This window comes from Mesocricetus auratus, unplaced genomic scaffold (genome assembly GCF_017639785.1).
Source record: "Mesocricetus auratus isolate SY011 unplaced genomic scaffold, BCM_Maur_2.0 Super-Scaffold_15014, whole genome shotgun sequence".
Lineage (NCBI taxonomy): Eukaryota > Metazoa > Chordata > Mammalia > Rodentia > Cricetidae > Mesocricetus > Mesocricetus auratus.
Window position 1 is genome coordinate 45,746,514 of NW_024429186.1, and position 17,123 is coordinate 45,763,636.

At 40.9% G+C, this 17,123-nt stretch overlaps 1 long non-coding RNA gene across 5 annotated transcripts in view; it reads left to right on the plus strand.

Moving 5' to 3' along the window:
* LOC106021348 overlaps positions 1 to 17,123 on the plus strand; it is a 150,817-nt gene that overhangs the window by 1,464 nt on the left and 132,230 nt on the right. The gene's annotated exons all lie outside the window — the stretch shown is intronic.

The window sequence follows — 17,123 nt, forward strand, 5'->3', positions numbered from 1 at the left end:
TTTCTTAGTTGAGGTGCCATCCTCTTCCCAAATGACTCTAGCTTGTGTCAAGTTGACATGACAACTAAACAGCACACCCCCTCCAAAGCCTTTTCCTGTTTGGAGAGCATGAATATTAAGGATTGTGATTGCTTACCTTTTCTCTGTCAGTTCCTAAGAAAATCATACTCCAAGCTTGCAGTGGTGGCTCGTTTATGGAAAGCAGAACCGAAGTGTGTTTTAATAAAAGCCTTTTACTGTCATACTAATACAAATTTCTAGTTAACAGTGAATTGTTGATGTCTTGTATTGCATTTAAGGTAGATAATGGGGTCAGAGAGGTGGCTTATCAGTTAAAGGCACTGGTGGCCAAGCCTGACTATAGGACCCACCTGTTGGAAAGAGAAAATCAACTCCTAGACGTTGTCTCTGGCTTCCCCATGAGCATGTGAACAAAATACTTTTTCTCTCACTTTTTATACTAACTCAGGATGGGTACGTGTTGGGTATTGATTGGTAATAATTTAGTTGGTGTTTAATGAGATAAACCAGCGTTTATTGTATATGATAAATGAAAAACATATTACTGTTTTGGAAAAGAGTTCCTACATATGATTTATCTTCAGGTTTCATATATCAAATTTCAGCAGAGGAAAGAAAAAGAAAGCAACATATTGTTAGATTGTGAAACATAACTGCAATTATTGAAACAATTAGGCAACCCAAAGGGCAAAATATTCTAAAAAAGCTTTAAAATGTTTAAGATTGAACTTATTGTCCAGGATTAGATTGTGGCAAGATTTATTATGTGAAGTTTTTTTTCTGAATTATAATGGCCTTATTAACAGTGTGAATGGCACAGTAATTGCACTCTTACATGATACATTTTGTAAACTACTTCAGACTTTGTAAATCAGTTTTATAAACCCCTGCGACAAAATGCCAGAAGAGTTGTCTTGGAAGCAGCATATAATCCACTAAAGATAGAAAGGGGACTGAGAAAGGACGCGTGTCTTATCACGGGATATGGTTTTCAATGTGCTCATTACAGTAGGAGTGCAGCTCTGGGTGCAGTCTGCCTTTCTCCTTTGACGCCGAGATCTGGTTTATTTTCACTGGTACAAGGAGAAGTTCCTCTAATGTGGACTGCTTCACCAGTGACACATTCTGAGCATCTTAAATTGTTGCTTTTTCCAAAGCACTTACATGATACGTTTTTAGTTTTGTTTTCCTCTGGATCTGTTCCATGGGCGTATTAAGTATTCCCAACACTGGGGCATAGGGTGAGCCCTGGGATTCAATGATAACAATTTACTCCTGAATCTGAGAGTAGGTTGGGAGAACAGGCAGAAAATCTAACAGTTGCAACATCCTCAGCAATGAGGAAGAGTTACTCTGGAGGAATAGTGCAAAGGCCTGGAACCATCAGGGAGAAAGAACATTAGACATCTCCTGGGACCTGGGCGGGAAGAAGGAACAGTTTGTTAAGGCAGTCCTTCTCAAGCCTGCAGCTTATTGGGATCATCTGGGGACTTAAAAAAAAAAAAAACTAGAAATGACTGTGTAAGGTCTGGACTATATATACAAACTTGACTTTGGAACATCTTTAATAGCCCCACATTAAGTGAAGAAATCCTGGGTTCAGGGCCTATAGGGTCTCAGGTAGGGTCACAGAATGAGGAAGTATCCAGAAGCATGTCTTGCTTGATAACCATATAGCTTACTCCAGAAAGTCAAGAGGCTTGTAGTATTGGTGTTTGCTTTACAAGATCTTGCTGTGTATTCGCGACTGGCCTCAACTTAGCAATTCTCCTCTTTTCTGTGGCCACTGATTGCTGAGAGAGCAGTCAAGGACTCAAGAGCTGAAACACTACTCTGGGCTTTAAGATCCACTATATGGACACAAATGTCAACCACTATGGATTCCATGCTGTGGGGATCTGTGCTCACTTCCTGTGTGTTTTTCTGTACTGAGCCCTTCTGCTCTCCTCCATCACCTAATGGAATGGGAAGCCTCACTCACAAGACAGCTGTCCTGCTTTCACACGTACTCAGCTGCACGCTAGCTAGCTGTAGTGTCCCTTCGGCTAGCCCTGCTGCTGCCACTGAGTCTGGCAACAACTGGAGCTCACAGCCATCCTCCATCCTGGGTCACAGCTTTGCAAGAAGGAAGGGCTGGGCGGGGGCCTCCTGGCCTTACCTATGGGGCCTTTCTTCTCACTCTGTAGTATTTGAATATTCTAGACTTCCAGGACTGAGATTGTGATGTTTGTGGGAAAACGAACCATGCAGACCGTGTGTGCTATCTCTTGTACGTGCTGTTTAAAATAGTCTTTGTCCTTCGATAATCAAGATGTCCCACTGCTAAAGTTTTTCTCAAATATTAATAAGCAAAGGCAAGCACGGTTTGCATGCCTATAATTCCAGCACTTAGGAGACTGAGGCAGGAGGGCAGGAGGGCAACTGAGCTCAGGGTCTGCAGGCTATGTAGCTAGACCCAGCCTCCAACCCAACCTGATGAGCAAGTGAGAATTTAATAACATTGTTTTTCAGTTCTGTGCTGCTAAACTGGATAAAGGTACGTCTTTTGAAGTAGATGGCTCAATAGCATTAATCCTTTTAATTAATCATTGAATGGTACAGGTACACAGTATGTTCTGTTCTCTAAGATCATGTGGCTGGAGAGAGAGAAAGTGTGTGTGCCTGTGTGTGTGAATCTGTGTGAGTGTGTGTATGTGAGTCTGTGTGAATCTCTGTGTGTTTGTGTCTCTGTGTGTGTCTGTGTGTGTGTGAGTCTGTGTGTGTCTGTGTATGTGAGTCTGTGTGTGTGTGAATCTGTGTGTGTGTGTCTGTGTGTGAGTCTCTCTCCCTCTCCCTCTCCCTCTCCCTCTCTGTGTGTGTGTGTGTGTGTGTGTGTGTGTGTGTGTGTGTGTGTGTTGCAGCTTTCTGGACCCCAGTATAACAAGAAAATATGTCATTATCAGGAGCATAAGGGAAGCTCAGAGCTTAAAATCTAAATGGTGAATGAATTTTACTGAGCATAGACAAGTCACTTTTACAACATACAAATCACCTGTATTTAAATTTCTGGGTAGGTGCTCCTGGTAGAATAATTAGAATAATAATTAATCCATTTTCTTGACCTAATCATTAAAATCTCTTTTAGTGTTTTTATTTTGCAGAATGCAATGATGAAGCTGCTGAGATCAGTAAAAAGGATGTTTTAAACATTAGGGTATGAGAGCCTGCAGGGAAGTGCCACACTATTTAAATGTCTGTGGGCTATAATTTGTCTTTTATCAGCTACAAAGACATTTAAAACCTTAGAATAGGACTTCAATAATTTCATTTACGGTGGATTTTAGTTTGCTTTAAAAATGAATCTCAATAATTACCAAAATGGAAAACGAGCTTAATCTCCATGACCTTCAGCCACTGTGATAAATAGTCTTTAATTTTGGAAAAGTTTTCTTTAAAAGCCAGTATGTCGAATTATTGGCTTATCTTTTAGACCAGAACCAAAATTTCAGCATTAAAATTAATTATTCAAAAACTTGAAGTACATAATAGAAGAAAAACTAAAGCTTTTCTTCACTATATGGAACTGATCTTAACTGTTCACATATTATTCTGGTATATAGAAAGTGTTTGTGCAGCAATATAGTACAGTGCTTACTATAGCATAGTAGTATAGTACAGTATAGTGCCTATTATAGCATAGTGCTATAGTATAGTATAGTGCTTATTATAGCATAGTGCTATAGTATAGTATAGTGCCTATTATAGCATAGTGCTATAGTATAGTATAGTGCCTATTATAGCATAGTGCTATAGTATAGTATAGTGCCTATTATAGCATAGTGCTATAGTATAGTATAGTGCCTATTATAGCATAGTGCTATAGTATAGTATAGTGCCTATTATAGCATAGTGCTATAGTATAGTATAGTGCCTATTATAGCATAGTGCTATAGTATAGTATAGTGCTTATTATAGCAGGTACAATTTGGAAAATGCTCACATAGTTCATTTTTACCATAATTTAATTCTAAACAATAAAATCAATTTTAAAAATAATTTTTAGCACAACTTAATTCTAAATAAAATCAATCTTAAGAATATTTTAAAAACTTATTTATAATATTTTGTTTTTTTGGTTTTCTATACACATATATGTATTCCTTACATCAAAATGCATAAAGCCAGCTGGGCGATGGTGGCACACGCCTTTAATCCCAGCACTCGGGAGGCAGAGGCAGGCAGATCTCTGTGAGTTCGAGGCCAGGCTGGACCGACAGCCTCCAAAACAATACAGAGAAACCTCGTCTTGTAAAACCAAAAAAAATAAATGCATAAAGCCTGAGGCAGCTGGGATGGCACATGGTTTGTGTGGTTGGTCGTATACTACATATATGGGATATAGAAGACAGCATGTTTGGTTGGTTGTGTACAGCAAGTACAGGCTATAGAAGACAGTCTATACAGAAAAGCCTATGGTTGGTTTTATTATACGGCATATACAGGAGATAGCACACACGGTCTGCATGGTTCGTTTTCCCACAAACATCACAATCTCAGTCCTGGAAGTCTAGAATATTCAAATACTACAGAGTGAGAAGAAAGGCCCCATAGGTAAGGCCAGGAGGCCCCCGCCCAGCCCTTCCTTCTTGCAAAGCTGTGACCCAGGATGGAGGATGGCTGTGAGCTCCAGTTGTTGCCAGACTCAGTGGCAGCAGCAGGGCTAGCCGAAGGGACACTACAGCTAGCTAGCGTGCAGCTGAGTACGTGTGAAAGCAGGACAGCTGTCTTGTGAGTGAGGCTTCCCATTCCATTAGGTGATGGAGGAGAGCAGAAGGCTCAGTACAGAAAAACACACAGGAAGTGAGCACAGATCCCCACAGCATGGAATCCATAGTGGTTGACATTTGTGTCCATAGAGTGGCTCTTAAAGCCCCAGAGTAGTGTTTCAGCTCTTGAGTCCTTGACTGCTCTCTGAAAAGCTGAAAGAAAACACACGCTGTTGATGGGTAACAGTCCCACCTGGAGTTAGATTGGATGCGAGATGGAAGGAAGCTGAGTCTGGCCAGAACACTGATTCCTTGGCCTTATTTGTGCTCAGACATGTCTTATCTTCTTCCTGCTATCAGATAGCAATCCTAGGAGGAGTCACTCTGAGACACAGTGATAACATATAGATATCTTGGGACACTGAGGTTTTATTCACTGCTTTATGATATCTTATTGCTTTGAGCCTGCATCTGCTGAGTGAGAACAGTAGGGAATGGGAACATGGGTCTTTCAGAACCTCTCTGTGTCCAGCCTGGCAAACCATGGCTTTCTAGAGAACATCTGCAGCGGTGCCATTTGTGGAGTGGCCTTCACCCCCTCCCCCATCCTTCCTTAACTGGTCACCTTGAGTAGGTTGTAAGCATAACAAACCTGCTATCAAACTTGGCTTTCAGTGCTCAGAAAAGACTGATGAATAAGTACAAGTGAGGTACTGTTGGTGTGGCCTCCAAGAAGAAAACAAACAAACAAAAAAAACCCTTGATGTCTGGCAACCGGGATATAAAACATGGCCTGCTGGGTAAGAAAAATAATTTGGGACATCTTCATTAATTCCCTAACTTTCTTCATCTGTAAGTTAGAAGAAAAAAAATCAGTACTCACTCTTACTCAGTTTGGGTACGGAATTAAATGCTAAATACAGTCTTCTACAAGCAAGGAAATGTTTACTACACTTTTCTTTTTTAAATGGTGGTCTGACAAATCACTCCGAAGTGATTGCCTCTACGTCAGTTCTTTTTTTTTTTTTTTTTTTTTTTTTTGGTTTTTACGAGACAGGGTTTCTCTGTATTGTTTTCGAGGCTGTCGGTCCAGCCCAGCCTCGAAATCACAGCGATCCGCCTGCCTCTGCCTCCCGAGTACTGGGATTAAAGGCGTGGGCCACCACCGCCCGACCTACATCAGTTCTTAGGGAAGAACTCTGATAATAATACCTTAGACTGTGAATTAGAAGTCATGGCTGGGAAATTATTCTCAAAAACCTCAGTTGACTTTTGAGAGATACAAAGACAGGATAATATTTGGGTAGTACCTGGCTTTGAAGGGTAAGATGGGGGTGCATTTGTGAGACATACTCTTTTAAAAAGTAACTATGTATTTGTGGTTTGTGTGTAATTAAGCTGAACATTCCACTTGGTTTCTTATTCTTCTTTGAGGATCATCTCCCTGCCTCCTTCTCCCAAGAGTTGTGATCACAAGTGGCGCCATGCCCAGCTTCCTCGTGGTTTCTTGATCTGGAAACACAGAAGGTGATTCTTCTCTTCTGCCACTAATCTGTTGGATAGTAAAATTTGTCCTTGCCTTAAAGGATAATGGACACATGTAGATAGCCTGTGATAATTTCATATAATGTAGATTTATTAAAAATCAACATAAGGTATTCATGATCTTGTACATCCATCTTTTTGTAACACTTCATCCTCTGAAATTATTTATGGATGCTTTTGTCTCTTGGAGTTTAAGCTTTGCATGAGTACACAGCTTATATCTCTAAATGCTGTGGTCCTAGTCTCTAGAACATGCCTGGCATATATTTACTGAATAAATGAATCTCAGAAATTATGTGGAGGGAGGAAGAATGTGTATGCACCATGCATTTGTGTGTTTGTGTGTCTGGGGTAGGCATGCCAAGATGAGAATGTGGAAGGAAAAACAACTTTTGTGATGCTTTGTGGGCAGATAGCCCCAAGATTGATGAGAAAAGGAATTTTGATTGGCATGAACAGGGTGCCTTAAGTCAACCAACTCACATAGTGTTTAGTTTTTCAAGAATAGATATAGAATAATGATTAAGATCCTGTATCAGTTGATGATGTTTCTTATTATAAATTGTATTTGTACCCTAACCTTCCTTCTGCTTTCAACTAATCACCTTTCTATACTAAGATGCTTGCTGAAGCTCTTTACTATAGGTAGTTATAAATTGCTGAATTCTTTGTCAACTATACATGCTGATGGATGTCCTTGGAGACAGAGTAGCTTGAGTTTGGCCAGGAGTGATGAGTGACCTTGCTTCCACTGGCACAGCACCCCTCCTCCATGTGAAGTTAGCAGCAGTGGCTCCACCCCCTAGCCCTTGCCAGAAGTCACTGGGTCTACCATATCCTGCCTTTCCTCTCTTTCCAGACCAGGCAGCTCCCTTACTGCCCCCCAGGAGTCTCAGTTCAGTTCCTGGGTTTTGGGGGGCTTCATTTCTTTTCAGTTTAATCACAGGGTAGTCTTGAGTCTGGGCCTCTTGACCTTCTAATCCAGCTTTTTGAACAACCCAAAATGAAGGTCAATTTAACCATTGCTCTTTTTGCCTTTTACTTTAAAGTTACTGAGGAAGCCCAAGAAAATCAAATAAATGAGCTGATTGATCAGTCACATCACCAAGACAACTGTTCCATCAGTGTCCCCACAGATACTTGGTCAACTTTGTATTCCTCCCTGTTTGGCTCCTTTCCTATCACAGTGACTATTTAGATGTTTCTAGATAGCATTTGCTCTCTCTCCCCTTCCCTCTCTTCCCTCCTCTTCCCTTTTCTTTCTCCCTGGATCTCTCCCTTCTCCCTTCCTTTCCACCTCCCCTGCATACTGAGCATCTGGTGCTCAGGGTAGTTGAGTTGAGTGGTAACTCTCCTTAGGTCCCTCTTCCTGCCACTCTCTATGGTCAACCCAGTCTTCCTCTTTGCTCCTCGGTCATAGAAGAGGTTTATAAATGTGACCTTGCTGAGTTCTCACAGTAGTATTTTGGAGGAGTTACCACTGTTACTCTCATATATAGTTTACAAAAAACCATTAGAAAGTCTGAATCTAGCTCCTGTTCTCTGTCCCTCCGGTCTGTGGTTCAAAGCAGAGCTGGTCAGGTGTTCTCTCAGGTGCAGTCATTCTCTCTACCTCAAGACTGGTCCATATTTTCCCATAAGCCATTCTTTCCTGATGCCCCTCACTCTCACCACTGCCAGTCTTCCAGGCCCTTCCCTGTCAGGTGCCATTGACTCATTAGCAGATATTTGTGAAGTACTGGTATTAAGGACTCAAGTAAATCAAAACCCAACATGCAAAAGAAGAACCCATTGTTACTCAACCTAGAACTTTTCATTTGAGTAATTTAAGAATCCAGTATGTCCCCATCCCCCAGATCCCTCCTTAGCCTGCAAAGCTGCTGCTAATCTTAGGAAGTATGGGGCACGTGCTTGATAGATAAGAAAATTCCAGGTCCAGTGACCAACGCTTGAAAGTGTCATCTTCCTTTCGGCCATCCTTTTAATAAAAGGCTGCATACTTCAGTGTTCAAACCCTTGTAGCTCCTGATCTCCTCATTTCAGACCCAAGAAAAATTTGAAAACCAACCCTTTGCCATTAGAGAGGGATTTGTTGTCTTGAAGACATTTCAACACCTGAAATGGGTAATTTTGACCTAAGAGAACATTTGGCCAAGGCTAGAGAGGTGCTTTTAGCCCCCGGGGAGGAGAGAAGGGTGGTGGTCGGGCTAGCAGGTAGAGGCTGGAGACACGATAGAGAAAGTACAGTGGGCCACACCTACAGTGAAAGATTTTCACCACTGGTTGAGAATCACTGATCTAGAGGTAAATAAAAGTAGAATAGTGTGCCTATGTTTTAGGGTGGGGGTGGGAGTCATCTGGGGATCCTGATTGGGTGTGCAGGAAGCTTGGAACAGAGCCTCTAGGTGAAGCTTATGTTTTTGGGACCCACAAAGTAGCTAGGTAGAGATATATTTAATAGATCAAACAGTATGTATGTTAATCAAGTAGCCCCCACTAAATACATAAAGTTAAGCTTTATTTTTATTCATTTCTAGGGATTGAGTGCAGGACCTTCTATATGGTAAGCAAGCACTGAGCCTTATCCCCAATCATTTAAAATTAAACTCTGAAATGATCGAGAGCTATCAAAAGTTGATTACATAAATTATACTGATCACATTCTTATTGACTAATACTCTTGCTTAGCTCTAAGTTTCCATCGTTAATCATGTCTCTGTCATTTATGATAAGTAATATAAATGTTAGATACTTAAATATATTGAGGATCCCATGAAAGGATAGCTATAACAAGTAGAACAAATCATCTTGTAAAAATATTGTCTGATTCCCATTTAGATTTATTAGCTGATTTCTTTTTGACAAAGATTTCCAAATCTGGCAGTGGATCTGAACCATGTAAGGACTAGTGACAAGGCTGAGAATCTTGATTTAAAATAACAGCAGCCAACTCCAAGTGATTATGACAGCTATTTATGACCACATGGTTAGTTGGCTTGTTGAGGCTGATGCCAAGGCAAGTTTTAAATGAAGCAAGATTTTGAAGTGCTCAGTTTGAAGCTTTAGAAGGCTGTAGGCACTACAGCCTTCCCACCCCCTGTCAGGGAATAAAGCCTGTAGGAGAAAGGGAATGTGTTAAGACATGATTAGTAATCTTTTTATCACAATAAGGGCATTGACGTCGTTGCACCCAAGTCAGGTTGAAGAAGGGTTGCCTATTTTTTAATTTCCTGTGATGTGAATAGAATAATCAAAATTGATTATTAATTTGGGCAATAAGAAGCTGTTCAACTAAAGATACTGAAACAGAAACTACCAGTGTCTTGGTGAATAGTGTAATTTTATTTGGTCCCTAGAAACTGCCACATCAATCTAATTATGTATAAATGAGTCAGTGCCTTAATTAGCATTTCCATAAATATGCTGAAGCTGAGAATATAGACTGAACAGGGTACATGAGCATCCCAATTTCCGTTTCCCACTCCAAAGTTTGTTCTTTTGACACAGGCTGTTGAACATTTATATACTTCACACCTGTGTACCTATGTAAACGAATGTATTTCATCCCTTTGTTCTTTCTATTATGGACTTTGGAAGGAGACAATTCATAGGTAAATAGATACAAGGTGGCATGGCTAGAAAATGGTTTATTAGTGAATGACAAGGGAAAGGGTTTCCAGGAATGTGTTAATTTATAAGTATCAGCTGATTGTTATGAAAATTAATTTTATTGCCTTATTTAATCATAATAGCAATTCTATGAGATAGGTGCCATCATATATTTTGTTTTGCAAATAAGGAAACTATACATCCGCAAATTACCCAAAATTGAATAACTCATTAATAATTGAATTTTTGGGTAATTTGAAAAGAGGACAGTTCTGTCTGTACAAATGGAAACACCTATTTTTAATTGAGAAAATAGGTGACACTGAGTGTCTACCTTCTTGGCAGAGTGTGAGGATTTCAGGCAGGTGTGTGCCCACTCATTGATTTAAGCCCACATATGTATATGGAACAGGAAGGGCTGGGGACAGACTCTCAGTCCATTTCCAATGGGTGGACCTCTTTAATAATAATTACAAAGAATCACTGGAGGTCATTTGGCAAGGAGGAGTCAATAAGCAGAGATTGATGACACTGCTTCCCCTGCAACAACTTGGGCTTGCTTAGGTCTTGAAAGGAAAGGATTAAAGAAAGGACCAGACCGAAGCCCTCAAGTGGCCACACCCCTAGGCATTCTATATGGAACTCAGCATTTGTCCTTCCAAACCTCCAGTTACTTCATGTGAACCACATATGTGAGAGCACACCACACACACACACACACACACACACACACACACACACACACACACGTACACACAACAGAGTTTGACTGCTGAAGTTACAGTGGACAACTGTCAGACCCTCAGATCAGTGCCATCGGTTCTGGTTTTGTGTATCATTGCTGGAGTCCTGTAGTAAATTCCCACAAGTGACAAGAACCTCTGATGCCAGCTGCAGCTCCCAGAGACATGACCCAGCAATGAGAGTCTTCAGCAAGAATTCCAGCAATGCAGAACCACCCTCTTGTGGAGGCTCGTGGGCCAGATGGAGCGATGATGAGCATGTCTTCCCTGGGCTGCCAGGCCATCCGGGCCCTTCCAATCGATTATGAAACTTAGCAAGTTTTCTCCTTAGCTCTTAACATCTTGGAAAACTCTTAAGTAAATATCCTCAAATTTCGAGAAAAGACAACTATTAAAATCTTCTAGGAGATTTGGGTGGGGAGGGTGTGAGTTAGTTGGACTGGTCGTAAAAAAAATGTAGCTGGATGTACGGATGACATTCGTGTACATGAGAAGACATCAGCATGTGAGCTTAGTCTTTAGTTTCACTACTTGCTCCAACTTCAGAATGAGATTCCTTTAGTGTTGTGACTGGTCCTGCTGATTGACAGTGGGACAGGCTTTCCTTGTTCTATTTCTTTTACTTCCCTGGGATACACTGCCCAGGAAGCCTGTGGTGGCAAACAGTTGCAAATTTTTCTGCCCTCTGCTGATGGCATGCCATTTGCTTTAGCTCAGATACTATTTCTGGGCAGTGTTATCACTCTTGTTACTGTTCAAAAATCTGTTTATATTTATAGCAAAGCTATGTTCCTAAAATAAAGGAATGACATATTTGACATCAGTTACATACTAAGCCAGAGCACACCAATTAATTAGTCAAGTCAGGTTTTACAAGATTTTGATATAATAGCTTTTACTTAAAATGTTTATTCTTTACCTTAATTTGGAAGTATAGTCATATAAGAATTATTTCTGGACAATTATCTCAATGAACAAGTGAAATTTTATTTTTAAATGTGAAATGTATTTACTATTATGGTATTTATGGTTCCAAATGAATCTGGACGTTTCTTCCCAATCTACAACTGCCTCTGTCTTACTGTTGTTTCCCAGCTCTCTTGGGAATGAACTCTCTACTGCTTCCTTCTCTGACTGCGTGGGGGGGGGGCATAGAATTCCAGCTTGCTTGTAAACAAGCACATGACCTTGTCATACTGAAAGAGTTTTCTGATGTCACGTCCTACATTTTAACCTCGATGGCCTCAAACCAGACCTTACCATACTAAGTAGCAATTTATAGTTTTAAAAAACAGATGCATCTCTTGTAGCTTGCCAAAACAACAAGACGTTGGCCAATAGAAGGGCTTTCCGAGCCATCCTCAACACAAACCAGCATTTCATGCAGTGACTTCCCTGTCGGAAATAGAATGGGCCACAGTACAAAGCCAGACAGAACAAGTAGCTAGGTAAGCTGATGAGTTGACCCAAGCCAAAGATCAGTTCATGACAGAAGGCATTGGTCCTCCAGATAGTGCAGGGAGAGCTGTCAGTCAGTGACATACTGCTGCCCTCCCCACTTTCTACAGAAGGCATACAAACTGGACAACATGAAAAGCTTAGTCAACCTAAAAGGAATGGGTTTTGGTATTTTTGTTTTGTTTTGAGACAGGATATCAAGTAGCTCCTGCTGGCTTCAAACTCTCTCTTCTGCCTACTGATAGTAGAGAAAGATGTTGAATTCTTGATTCTCCTGTGTCTACCTAGACAGTGTTGGGATTGCAGGTGTGTCCTACCACACTCAGCCCAAAGTAACAGAACTTCTGTGGTTTAGCCGGAAAAATACTGTTTCTCTAGATAAAGGGAATAGGAAAATGGTCAATTATCAATTGGTCACTGTGTATCAGGTACTAAAGTATTTTTTTTCATTTACTTCTTAAGTCTCCTAACAAATTCAGGAGAGAGTACTTTCTAATTTAATAATCAGCATTTTTACCTGAAGCATGGAGAGGTCACTACCTGAAATTAAAGCTGAGTTCAAACTCAAGTGGTTAATGGAAGAGACTCTATTCTCTACAGCTAATATATTCTGCCCCATGGTAAAAGCGTATTTAAAACATTAAAGGTAATGAAAACATTTGATTTTTTTCCTAAAAGTACTTCACCCACACTCACACACACACACACATCTGGGTAACCAGGAACATTTATTGACGAGTAAGGATTTTGTTTGGCAATGGCTAGGTTCCCATCGTTTTTGATGTCACTGGGTCTAAGAACAAGTCGTAGCCAGACTTCCTGCTAGACAGTGCTTGCAAAGAAGCTAAGCTTACCGTTAAGCACAGGCTAGTCTCTGTTCGAAGAACAGGGGAGAGCCGACTGTTTTCAGACCTGAAGGAACATTTTCATTTTGTACACTAAAAGCAGTTAGGTGACTTTACTGGGTTAGGGCAGCCAGTGCACCAGGGCCTATCTGGTCTTCCTTACTGCACTCTTAGCTTCATTAAGTTACCACCCATCTCCAGATTCACCAGAGAGGATTCTCTACTTTTTTTCTCTAGGGTTTTCTGTTTTGTTTTGATAAAAGCTAATAAATGAATCTTTAAAATTTTCCTTTGTTTTTAAGAAAAGGAAAAAAAGGTAAATGAAATGTGTTTGGATTTCTCAAGAGCCTTGAATTTCACGAGTTTTGCATTTCCTACAAAAGGGCCCAAGCCCAGCAACTTAATTTTCTTAGGCTAAGAGCTTTGATTAAAGGCTTCACCTTGACAAATAATTGGTTTGGGGAGTAGGGGAATAGAGATAACTTGGAGATACGATAAACAGTCAATCATTTATTCAAGCAGATACTCACTGCGTACCGAATATGGTTGAGGCACCATGCTAGGTATGGGTCAGATAAACATCATTACAGCATAATCCTTTCCCCCAATCTCCCCTCTTAGCAAAGGAGCTGTATATGTATCCTTGCTTCACTTAAGTTAGACTGGTGTCTCTCCCAAGGTGTAGTATGAAGACTATGTGTGGTATACCATATGACTTTAGGTGGCAAGAGACAAGCTTTTTAAAGAAATAGTTATGCATTATTTCTTTGTAGGAAAATGTACTTGTATATTCAGTGTGGCTATATATTCATTTTAATGTAGAAAAGCTCAAGCAACCCATGTATATATATTGAATAATACTGAGCATATATGGCACAGGCTGCAGCGCTAATTCTTTTAAACCCACTTTGCAGAGACTGCACAAGCTGTTATGCTTAGGCATGCTCTCTTTGTTTTGCTTTTGTGCTTTCTTCTTGTGGCAGTGGGGGCAGTCTCTAAATCTTCTGCTCTGATATTTTATAAATATGATGATACAGAGATTTTATTTTGTCTTGTTATTGCTTTTTGAGACAGGGATTCTCTGTGTAACAATCTGCCTGCCTCTGCCTCCCAAGTACTGGAATCAAAGGCGTGTGATTCCGTGAGCACACAGGCCAAGGCCCAAGGGTTGATACAGATTTATAAGAATACAGAAGATTGATTTCATAGCACAGACCGCATCTGCTGAATTTCCCTGTCCACCCCTACATTAATTTAAAGATATGTGAAAATAAAACGGGGTGGGGGATCCCACAAAATTTAGGAAGGTGTGTCAGAGTGCTGCTTGTGAAGGTCAATAGTCTCTCTTTGTGTGGAATACACAACCACTCTGCTGTCAATTCTAAGCAGTCCAGTTCCCTCTCAGGAGCTTGTTTTTTAGGTACATGTGTGAAAGCTGGTTAGAGTTATTATGTGTACCATTTGATTTAACATGCTTTACTTGTAAAACCACAACATTGCTTTTTGTTATAATTCTATGGTTACCTTCTAATTAAGGCAAATAATTGCTTGCTTTCTCATTTTTTAATTCAAAGATGCACAGCAGTGTTTGTACGGCAAACAGCAAACACATCGGAACTAATCAGTTAAATCTCCTTGTTTAGTGAGATGGTTGATCTGTGAGCTCGCATCTGCCACCTCACTCTGCACATCTGGATACTAGATAGGCTTTTTGTTATATCCTGGCTAGCTCTCACACTGACATCACTGCTTGGTGGGCTCCTGATGTGGGCCCAGACTGTGATGACTGGATACATATATGAAACCTGTAACAGTCTGGAGGCAACCTGCACCTCAGCTTTCCAAATAGGAAACCCTGGAAGTATGGAAAGAGAGAAGGAGAGGAGGAAAAGATAGAATAAAAACAGACTCCCTATAACTCAAGATCCAGTGAATTTGATTTCTTAGATTTAGGGCTAATAAATGGCATTTAAACTTTATCATGGGGTCTGGAGAGTTGGTTCAAGAGTCAATAATGTGTATCCTTTGGTACTCAACAAAGACATTTACTTGGTGTTCCTCAAACTTTTAATGGAGTTGGGGCGGGCTAGCCAATGCAGATCATCTCCTGGAACACAGTTTGGGAGCAGGTTGATCTATGGCACGTTGCCGTCTTTATTAACTTCACAGTTGGTTCATCAGAACAACTTGAAGTTTCTCTCCAGTTCTTCCTCTTACCCCTAGGGCCCAGGTGTTAACTAGTAGTTTAGAAGCTACAAGTTGTTAAGTATACGAGATGAGCCAAGGAACAATGTTTAGCTCTTAGTTGCTAAACATGAAAGTAATCCTCAATTACTAAAGTTTGTGTAGGCTGTAATAACTAGAAAAAGTCACTTCCTAATATATGATTCATATTCTCATCTTCTGTCCCTTGTCTCACAATTCCAAACTAAGCGCGAACAGTCCCTACCTTGAGTCTGTAGGGAATAGGAGAGCCAGTGAAACTAGACAGCCTACAGATAATGGATGACTTCTCCCAGAGAGGGCCCCATAGCGTCTTCCATGCAAAACATCCCTCCTGTACCCTCTTCTAGAGCCACCACGCAGAGATGCCAGGTGGTCGTGGGTGGCAGTGACATCAGTAAAAATTCCTCTTACCCGAGGGAAGCAGAACTATTACTCAAAAAATGTACCAGTTTAATTCTGGAGCCTCTCTGTTTCTCACTTTAGGTGGTAAAAATGACTGTGGATTTTCTCTGCACTAACTAGGCAAGTACTGAGAATGAACAACCTTTTCTTAGCCAGGAGAAAAAGGAAAATGTCTGTTCAGCAATCAGGAATCCCACTCCTCCACGTTCCCCCTGGGGCTGCCAGCTGGACTCTCAGTCTCCAGGGTTTGAACTCTGCATCATACATTGCACCAGAGTGTGGAAGTGAGAAGCCCCGCACCACAAGATAATTGCTGCACACAGGGGGTTAATGATTGGCAGTTGAAAAGCTCGGAGATGGAGTTATGTGTGCTTTCCATTAAAATCCCTCCGATAGCTAAGTTGTCCTGCCTTGTTTGTTTGTTCTTGGCATAGTGAAATCTAGCTTAGAACTTAATGACGGAGGCTTGAATCTTAGCTTTACTCGCTGTCTGTGATTTACTTACCCTCTGTGTGTGTGCGTTTCTTCACTTGTAGGATGATGATTATAAAACTTAAGGATTTTAAGTTTTGAGAAGTAGAATATGGAAATGTTCATCTCACATCTGGCACGTGGGCAGTTAATGAATACTGCATCCCTTTGCTCCCCACCCCCACCAGCATGTAAAACTTCCATCCAATCCCATCATTTTGAGAAGAAAATCAAGAACAAACATTTCCTTGATTCTGTTTGTTTTCTTTGAAATAACAACACAGGCTATGGGAGGCTTCTCCTAAAAGGTCCTGTCTCAGTTTGTGGAAACAGGGCAAGCAGAAAAGCAACTGCCTGATTGGCTGGGGGAAAAGGGCTTGCCTCCTGTACCTCATTCCAGCATCTGCTACCAGCTCTGGGTCTCACTAAACAAACACACCATTTCTACCTGTGTGGTTCCAAGTTGATGAATGGATGTGTGTCACTTTACATGCTTGTGATACCGCAGCCCAAGTATCATTTAACAGACAGACATTAGGACATGCAAAGCTGTGAAGCAACTGGAACCCTCGTACAAGGCTAGTTGGAATGGGGAATTCTTTTCATTCCACAATGCAACTTGGCAGTTTCTTAACAAGTTAAACTTATGATATCACCCAGCCATTCTGCTCTTGGGAATAAAGAGAAATGAAAACATATCCACTCCAAGACGTGTACAAGTATCCCCCCCCACCCTCACCCTCAAGACAGGGTTTCTCTGTGAATCCCTGGCTGTCCTGGAACTTATTCTGCAGACCAAACTTGCCCTGAACGCACAGAGATCCGCCTGCCTCTGCCTCCTGAGCGCTGGGATTAAAGGTGTTCGCCACCATCACCTGGTGTGTGTAAGTATCTTAGCATTGTTAACAATGTCAATTGGAAATGACTTGGTGCAGGGAAAGGGAAATCTATTCAGAATTAAAGGAACAGATGGCTGACACTTCGTGGATGGACTTTAAAGTCATCATTCTCAGTGAAGGGAGGGAGATATAAAAGACAGACTACATGATCCCATTAAA